The 9,505-nt window shown below is 42.9% G+C and overlaps 1 long non-coding RNA gene across 1 annotated transcript; it reads right to left on the bottom strand.

The window, feature by feature from the left end:
- Nucleotides 1–6,195: 6,195 nt before the first annotated feature.
- LOC139047336 (uncharacterized) lies at nt 6,196–9,100 on the bottom strand. Its single transcript, XR_011507103.1, has 3 exons — nt 8,732–9,100; nt 7,115–7,324; nt 6,196–6,293 (listed from the first exon to the last, which is right to left on the bottom strand). It is a non-coding gene; the product is annotated as an uncharacterized lncRNA (long non-coding RNA).
- Nucleotides 9,101–9,505: the final 405 nt, after the last annotated feature.

Genomic DNA, 9,505 nt, shown 5'->3' on the forward strand with positions numbered 1-9,505 from the left:
GGAGTGTCAATGTATATGTTTATTTTCTGTCTGTTAGCTTTCTTTTTCGCTAAACCATGTGATACTATCGTGGGTGTGGATAAATTTACAATATTCCCAAATGAACGCTCAGTTGCAAGACAGCGCTTGTGTACATCTGGCTTCCTTCACGATTTTTTTTTTTTTGTCTGCGCTGTTACCCTCTTTAAGACTGAACCACAACCAGATAGCCAATTTACTAAGTATCATTTAGTACAGATAGTTTGCGCGTGACGTCACAGATGCAACATATCACTGTGCTAGTATTACAAAATGGAGGCCGCGATGAGATCCGTGCACCATGTTTTATCCCGCGTACATCGTTTTGCTTTTTGACGATTACCGTTTTTTCGCATGCTTATCACTATTCACTGTAAAATAATTTACACCCTTGCCCACGGAGACTGAACATATTTTATCCAGAGACGTATACAGAGCCTTATTGCCAAGACTGTGGTGCTTTAGCCACGCTCGAACACATGCTCTGGTCTTGCGAAAGAATTGAAGACTCGGCGATCAAGGATGCGTCCAGGTGGGAGGCTGCACTTCGCAGCCCGGACCTGGATGAACAATTCTGGGCTGTCCAGCAGGCTCACGATGTGGCCGTGAGGCTTGGCCTTCCGGTCCCGACGTGGGAGCGGCCCGCCTAGTGATGAATTATCACTACTTGCAGGACCAAATAAAGTTTTCCTTCCTTCCTTCCTTCCTTCCTAAAAAGTAAAAAAGGGTGTAAATGTGTCTATAACTCACACCCTTAGGGTGTCCGTTATATAGATAACACACAAAGGGTGCAAGTTATAGACACATATACACCCTTTTTCACTTTTAGGGTGTAAATTATTTTACAGTGTTATCGAGTTGTCACTCCGCGCAAGACGTGCCTGTGATGCTGCCGTGCGGTCACGTTTCTTGTTTACACAGCTTCCAGAAGTGCTAGCAACCCAAAATGGCAGCCACGGTGACGTGATTGCAAACTGTGGTTCTATTGCTCCTCGATTCTTCAGCTCTGCCCCTGCGTGGAATTTATTTGTCCTTTGAAGAGCTGCAGATATGGCAACTTTCTGCTGGCGCCGCTTCAGGTGTGCTTGCAAAAATAAATTAAGAGGCTCTATATTTTGTCACGTGGTAGTGACGGTCAAAAACACAGTAGCAAAACTGTGAATGGCGAAACTACCTATTGGGTGAACCTGTGCCCAGAAAAACAGGCTACACGCAAAGCACAACGATAGCGGCGAACGAAGTCGGTGCTATCGAAGTCGGTCCGATCAGCGGGTCAAGAGCGCCAGATTTTATACATAAGATCGAATGTTCCAGAGCAATCGCTGGTGACCGCGTGTCTTCCAGACAGTACTACACAATTCGCGTCGCCTCAGTGGCTATGGTGTTAGGCTGCTGAGCACGAGGTCGCTGGATCGAATCCCGGCCACGGCGGCCGCATTTCGATGGGGGCGAAATCCGAAAACACCCGTGTACTTAGATTTAGGTGCACGTTAAAGAACCCCAGGTGGTCAAAATTTCCGGAGTCCTCCACTACGGCGTACCTCATAATCAGAAAGTGGTTTTGGCACGTAAAACCCAATAATTTTTAATTCGCGTCGCGCATACAATCAGATTACACGATGTTCGGTGACAACAGACAGCGGATATAGAACCGTCGATAACATTCGCGAAACTTACGATACATGAGGGCGCGTCCTGCGCTGAGCGATAACATTTGTTAGAGAGCGAAAGGCGGTCAGCCAAGAAAGATGAACTAGTACACGTGTCATTATAATCGAATAGACATCAAGTAAAGTGTGTTGTCTTTTTTCAATATAGATTTCACGGTACAGATGCCTTTACGTCTGCAAAGACGCGTGGCAACCATGCAAGAGCCTGAAAGAGAAATGGCAAGCCTTTTGCGATCAGTGTAGCTTCACTTCAGCTATGGATTATATGAAGCCCTGTATGGTGAGGCAGTATGACCCCCATATTGTTTCCTGCAACCTCGTTTCTTATGCAATCATGAAGGTTTAGCTTGGATGTGCGCTCATATAAAATGTAATAACTACCGGCGCGACGTTAATGTTGCGGAGGACAGGCGACAAGGTCTGTGCTCGCTGTGCAATAGTTTCTGTCGTCTGCTGTTGTTTTTTGTCGTGTGCTTTAGCACTGTGCGTGAGTAAACTTCATTGAAAATGCAGTACGGGCGAATGAAAGCATTTTATCCAGAGTTCGTTTGAAGAAAAGCTTTATCTGTGTAGCCACAACCATGTTTTAGGCCAAGCCGCGTTCGAGCCATAGCCTCGCACACCCACATCCCGTGATTTACAAGGCGGCACAGTGCCCCTTAGGAAACTGGCATATGGCATAGACAGTGGCGTTATAACTATATGGGTAATGCTGTAACACACACACACACACACACACACACACACACACACACACACACACACACACACACACACACACACACACACACACACACACACACACACACACACACACACACACACACACACACACACACACACACACGCACACACACACACGCACGCACACACACACACACACACACACACGCACGCACGCACACACACACACGCACGCACGCACGCACACACACACACACACACACACACACACACATATATATATATATATATATATATATATATATATATATATATATATATATAACCTCTATTGTTCATATTTAAAACAACCCAAAGAAAAAAAAAAGGGGGGGGGGGAGAGACAACGGCATGGAGCACAACACAGGACAATGTCACTCCTGCTTGCTTTCTTTCGTTGTCCCTCGACCCACTCTCGCTTTTAACAAAAATTAACCAACGCGCAAAATTGTCCATATTGCGACTTCTTTATCACTTCGTGCTTCACTCCCCCTCTCAAGGAATACAAAACTCCTTACAGGCAATAAATTTCCCAGTTTGTAGTCAGCGCTGTGTTCCCCCTTTTCTCCTTGTTCTATGCCCTGTGTTCACCACTTTTTACTCCCAATGAATCGTAACAAACGCTCCCTGAATGCCCTCGCTGCGAAAAGTGCCTTTGACACTCCCCAAATGCCCTCGCTGCTCCTGTCCGTGTCTCGTGTTTTGCGAACTAAAACTATTTCTAAAGTGTGCGCCTATACAAGCGCGTCGGTCTTTTAATAAAGCAACTAGCTTTCTATTTAATTTTTCCGCTGTTCGCTCACCATGGCAATCAACGGCGATGGTTTCCGCACAATTAATTATTGCGATAGAAAATGCATGGACACTGAAGGTGAACTTTCGCAGCAGTCGTCGCCAGCGCCCTCGACCACCGCAGCGGTTGTCCGTGCGGATGCTTCTGTATGCTAGACGGATGCCATCATGATCATGATCATCATCGTCATCATCATCATCATCATCATCACCGCCACCATCATCATCATCATCGTCATCATCATAAGCAGTTTATTTTTATGTTCACAGCGAGGGAAAGGCCTCTCCCAGCAACCTGCAATTGCCCCAGTCATATGCGCTAGCTGATTTCAAGTTATGCGATGAAGTTAGAAAATTGGCAGGCACCACAAGGTATCACATGCTGTATAATATTGAGAATTCACCGTAGTTTCCCTGACCAGGTTTTACGGTCCTGACTGATTTATTATTCACGACGTTCGTGACGGCCGCGTGCAACCAACAGCTCACGCATCTGTTAAGTTTTGTTAAATTCGAGAAAAAGCTCTTGTCTTTCATCATAATCGGGAAAAAACACTTTTCTATATAAACATATTTATTGTGCCTTCCTTATTTCTTTCGAAAGATATTTCTGTAGCGAACATTTATATTTTGGGTTTTTACTCTCTCTTTGCACAGTTATTACCCTGTATAACTCTTTATTCTACCGTACCCGGCACATGTAGATACACTCTATCAAAATAATTACATTAATTCAACGTAGAGCAAATTAAAGCTTCCGCGTGTCTTTCTAAGATGTTGCGCTTTGACTCGTTTGCTACCCGGAGAAACAGGCTGAAAAGCCGATTTATTTCACTATACCATTCCTGTTTTGTTCAACAGGAAAATTTTGGTTATTATTGGAACAAAACAAAGGGCTAATCTTCCCCTTTTCTGAATTGCGCGCGACGTCTGCAGCCATTGACCATTGTGTGCAAGTCCTCGCAATTTCCATTGGAAAAGACTCCTCGTACGTCCATGTAGCATAACGCTCTTATGTTCGTCTAGGTTTACAATGGGAACACACGTGTTTTCATACATGGGCCCATATAATCATATATGATTACAGACTGTAGACATATTGGGCATACGTGCTTTCTTTTCAGTTTTAGATAGGAATACCGTGTGTATCATACCATTCCTCAAGCAGACGTTGTCCGATTCGCAATACTTCACGAGCAGCTACCATCTTCGTGACAAGATGCGATGAATCCTGCGAAGATGGGAGGTGGCGGGTTCAAACACCTTGTGGTGTATATTGTGAACCGACTACCGGTGAAACCGTGATTATGTGCAGCTATACTTCGCGTCTCCGTGTCGAGCGCATAATTAGCCGCACGGCGAACTAGCCCAGGACGTGATTGATGATATAGAGCAGGAACTTCCAAGACCATTTTCGATCTCCGAATACGTTACACTACACGGGTTACTGGAACATAAAGCGCGGAAGCTGTCGATCTTGCGTCTGTATTTTGGTTTGCCAGGACCACGCACGCTGTATATACGACTAACGTTCAATGTATCGCAGAAACGCAATTTAATAAGCTAGCTTAACTTACAGGGTTTCTCCATTGTGTCGTTTTGTAAACAAGGTATGTTTGACAAGCAGTCAGCCTTTAGTTTGGTTTAGGCGGTCACGAGAGGCAGAGAGAGCAACACAAAAAGCCATGAGTTATCAGCACGTAGATACGTGAATCAGCCTGATTTCGAGCTGGCATGTCATGGCTTGCGAGTGGTGTAGTGAATAAACATTTTAAAAAAATTCACGATATTAAAGTTATGGTCTTTGTGGTGGACAAGCATAAACGTTGCATAAAATGAAAGTAAACAAATTTGTGTATCGCCGTTAGTTGTAAAGCATCTAGCTGCAGGTTTCACTGAAGCTTTGTTCAAATGGTGTCGAACATTTGCGTTTGATGTACATGTTTTTTTTGTCTCGGCTTTTGTTTTTCGAACAATATTTACGCAAAGCAATCGTAAAACGTACCCATGCGATTGATAGAAATGCGCCGGATATGCGCGTATATATATATATATATATATATATATATATATATATATATATATATATATATATATATATATATATATTGTGTGTGTGTGTGTGTGTGTGTGTGTGTGTGTGTGTGTGTGTGTGTGTGTGTGTGTGTGTGTGTGTGTAATGCAGAGCAGAGGTGCGTGCTCTGGCACTGTCTACCTTGTCGGTCAGCATACAAGGGTAATATAAGCGCTATCGTTGGCATCTTCATTCGACGCACATATAACCTTCGTGTGTGTGTGTATATATATATATATATATATATATATATATATATATATATAATATCATCAGCCTGGTTACGCCCACTGCAAGGCAACCCTTACAAAAAATTTTAGTAACATTTTATAAACCGTCTTTAGACAAATGTTACTAGAACCTATCGACATTCTATAAAACGTCTTTAGACACCGTAACAACTTCCTAGTAACCTCCTGCCGACTATTGGCCACCGATATTGAATTGAAAGTATAGATATAAAATGTCGATAGAATTCTTACCGACTGCTTATTATCTTATGTCGTTAGAAAGTGTCAACTGTGAAGCGACTATTTATTGACCACCTTTATACATCCTAACTACTTGCTAGTAACATCCTGTCGACTATTCGCCACAGATAGTTGACAGGATATTACTAGATAGTCGTTAGGATGTATAAAGGTGGTTAATAAATAGTCGCTTCACAGTTTTTAGAAAGTACATAAAAATTTTATCCAGAGGTAATTACTTTTGCAATTATATATTGCAAAAGTAAGCTTTGATTCTCTCTGAATAAAATTTTTATTTGCTTCCTAAAAACTGTGCAATGACTATTTATTAACCACCTTTATATATCCTAACGACTTGCTAGTAACATCCTGTCAACTATCTGTCTTTGGCGAATAGTGATTGCCAAGTGGCTAGGTGTGGCATGCAACAGAAGAAGACGAGTTTCCATTTGTGCTTGAACACATCCATTTAATATCCCCGGGCTAGTAAGGAGGACGAGTTCTCCAGCTGCCCTGGAAGTAGGCTGAAATGTTGCGTTGTGTAGTCTAGAAATGAGAAGAAAAAAGGCAATATATTAGTTTTGCTACAGTGACATGAGACAAGAAGTGCCATGAGAAGTGCACAAGAGACAAGCTTTCAATCCTGTGAGCTATAAACATCTCCACCTGTTTTGTGCAAAGTCCTAAAAATGCATGAAATGACTGAATTCGTGCATTAAAGCTGGGAGCGTGATGGATGTGCATAACACCAACAGATGCACGACACATAAACTCTATCGTACCAATTGTCATCTACAAACAAAAGCTGTAAATCAACTTCAGTTTAATGAACTTCGATATTCGTATTGTGACTAGTACATGTAAGTTTTATGTGTGAATTATCTTAGGAAAGGCAAGGTGTCAGTCATAACTATGCTGCAGCTTTGCTTGGGCACAGGTACATAGAAGAGTTGATTTTTATGTTGCACTTAAGAAACACGAAATGATACAAGCAACATGTAAGCAGTTCAACAGGCATTACGGACGTTCTACAGCAAGATTACAAAATGCCTTTGTTGTGCAGGCAGACATTGTCAAAGTGAGCTTGTTACTAAACATGTTAGCTTTCCACAAGACAGGATATTATATTATCAGTGCATTCACATGACCAGGGCCTCTATCACAAAAATACACATGCCAACAGTAATGACAATTTTCTAGTTATGGTGGCAAAGCTTGCATTATAATATGCTATTATAATCAGGTTAATAGCTATTTTAGCAGGAAAGAAAGGAGTATACCCTAAGATAGCATTGAAATTGCCATGAAAGGAGTTTTGTTGAAAACTGCACAAAGAATATTAAGATGCTTCTTTGTGACATACATACCTACTATGGTGTTGACCTTCTTGGAATCCAACGGATCCTTCTGTGGAAGGCATTTGACAGCCGCCCAAAGAAGGACCTCCCTTCAACGTCTTCTATTGAAAAAGGAGCTTTAAGGAGGCCCTCCGCGAAGTGAAAGCCTGAGTTGTTAGCATCCAGGCACAGCCTCTTCAGCAGGCCCTTTTCAACGTATACACCGTCACCGATGTCTACCTGTGAAAGAATACAACCAAAGATTCATTTTATACGCATTTGATCAAGGAATGGTAAGGAAGTAGGGTAAGGTTTGCAAAAACGGAAGTCGCTGCTTCTTTTTGATTCGGTTTAAAGAACAAAGCAGCCTTACGTATACCATACATGCATTGTACTGAGCTGTGTACTTTTACGTAAGACTAGAAAGTATTGGGAACTTCAATGCGAAAGAAAGACATGCATCTGCCTAGAACTAAGCAAATGTGTGCCACCCCTTGACACAGAGTGAGATCTGGTGCTGTTTTAGTGATTAGCAGACATTGAAAGCTTCAAGCCTCATCGAGTATAGGGCCAAGCTGTGCTCGATTAGTGGCGCACAAGTGCTCGAGAACTATCAAACAAGATGCAATTGTCTTCAAATACAATTCTGACTTCCCCTTGCAGGCATGCACTTTTAAATTTACTGACTGCACTTGGGTGTAAAGATTTTGTCTGACAGAGTGAATAAACAATATACGCAAGCAGCATTTTAATAGTTAGCGTGGTCTTTAATAGGTACTGATACCTTCAATTTAGAAAGCGCTGTATATTGGGCCTCATCAAACTAATTTCACAAAAGGTTTGTCAAGGTAGAAGCATAGAACTTTAGTCATTAGAAGACAGGTGAAAGTAGTTAATTATTGCAATTATTACTGAAAATAAATTTCAGACAGCTCATCCCAATGATAAATGGGTGCAAGCAGTTTGTACATGCCACATAAGCATTTAGATATCAAAAATAGGGATTAGAGAAAACCTTCCCTTAGAGGTTCATTATTACAAGCAGCCATGCCCTCGAGAAGACATAACTTTTTTTTCTGTAGGCAGAAAGAGGCTCGAGTATTTTATTGACACATATATGTGCCCATGCATATATGTCATCTCTGTTGTAAACCTTTTTTTCATGTACATGCAAGGTGTGTTTATAACATCTCATTGTGCACAAAATTTGCGTAATAATTTAAAGACCGCGATTTTGTAGCGATGGTATTCCTTTGCGCTATTCGTTAGTAGGCTGACCGACGCCCCGGCCCGTGCTACGTACTGCAGCTGCCGGCCGTTAGCGGTGGGCGAGAAGAGTGATATAGAATCGAGGGGTAAGTATTGCTACAAAATCGCAGTCTTCAAATTATTACGCACTGCCGAACGAACACAAACTTTCAATGTGTTTTCATAATTGTGTGCCCATTCAGGCATAGCAATCAAGGCGGGTAGCAGAATGCAAGTACGCTGTAACATCAGAGGAAGCTTTCGCGAAATTGCTTGCTAAATGTGCACAGCAACATGGCTAACATACGATAGGAAAGCGCTTTGCTCTTGCTAGTTACACAACGCTCATTACGCAAATCATAAGCTTCAAGAATGCGCGCAAGCGCCAAACTTGCTTACCTTTCAAGACTTGGCAAACGCTCCTTCGTCTAACAGGTACAGAAGCACCGACGTTTCTCTGGCGCAAGCACTGTAGAACTGCCGATGAACTCCAGCTCCACAAAAGCACAACCTTCAACAGTCTTCCAAACACTACAATTCGAAGCCCCAGTACGAGACTTTTGACGAGAGCGCCGGCAGGCAGCTCGGCAGAACAAAGGCAGTTCGGACGGGAGCTGTACTAGGGCACTCACTGACGACACTGGTGGATCGCTCGAAACACACGGCGAACTAATGGCGTTACACGAGTCCGGAGGGTTTGGGATGGTCACTGCACACAACAAGCAGCACGTTTTGTCTAGGCACTTCTAAAATTTACCTCAAATACCACCTTACCATAGAATAAAGAACAACTTTAGAGAAGGGAAACTGTACCTTTGGCAGTGGTTCGAAAATAAGCAGCGGCAGCGCATGGAACTAACTTTCGGGGACGCCAGATGACGTTGCTCAATCCGAAAGCGGAAGTGCAAACTTTTTTTTTTTAGCGCAAAATTCAATATGGCCGTTTTTTGCCGGTCGCGTACGCTGGTACGTGCCGTGCTTGCCCTGCAGGCTATGCGGCATGCCTCAATGCCTTCGCTGCCGCTTAGCTGGTGCGTTCTAATTGCCAAGAGCCTCTACTGACGCCCATACAAACAAGCCACAAGTGAGTGAACAGAACGCGCGACTTTATTGGCAGAAGACAAGCAGTGTACATCCTCGTGCAATAGCAGAAATAAAATTTGCATGTCGAGA

Source organism: Dermacentor albipictus, chromosome 7, assembly GCF_038994185.2.
Source record: "Dermacentor albipictus isolate Rhodes 1998 colony chromosome 7, USDA_Dalb.pri_finalv2, whole genome shotgun sequence".
Classification (NCBI taxonomy): Eukaryota; Metazoa; Arthropoda; class Arachnida; order Ixodida; family Ixodidae; genus Dermacentor; species Dermacentor albipictus.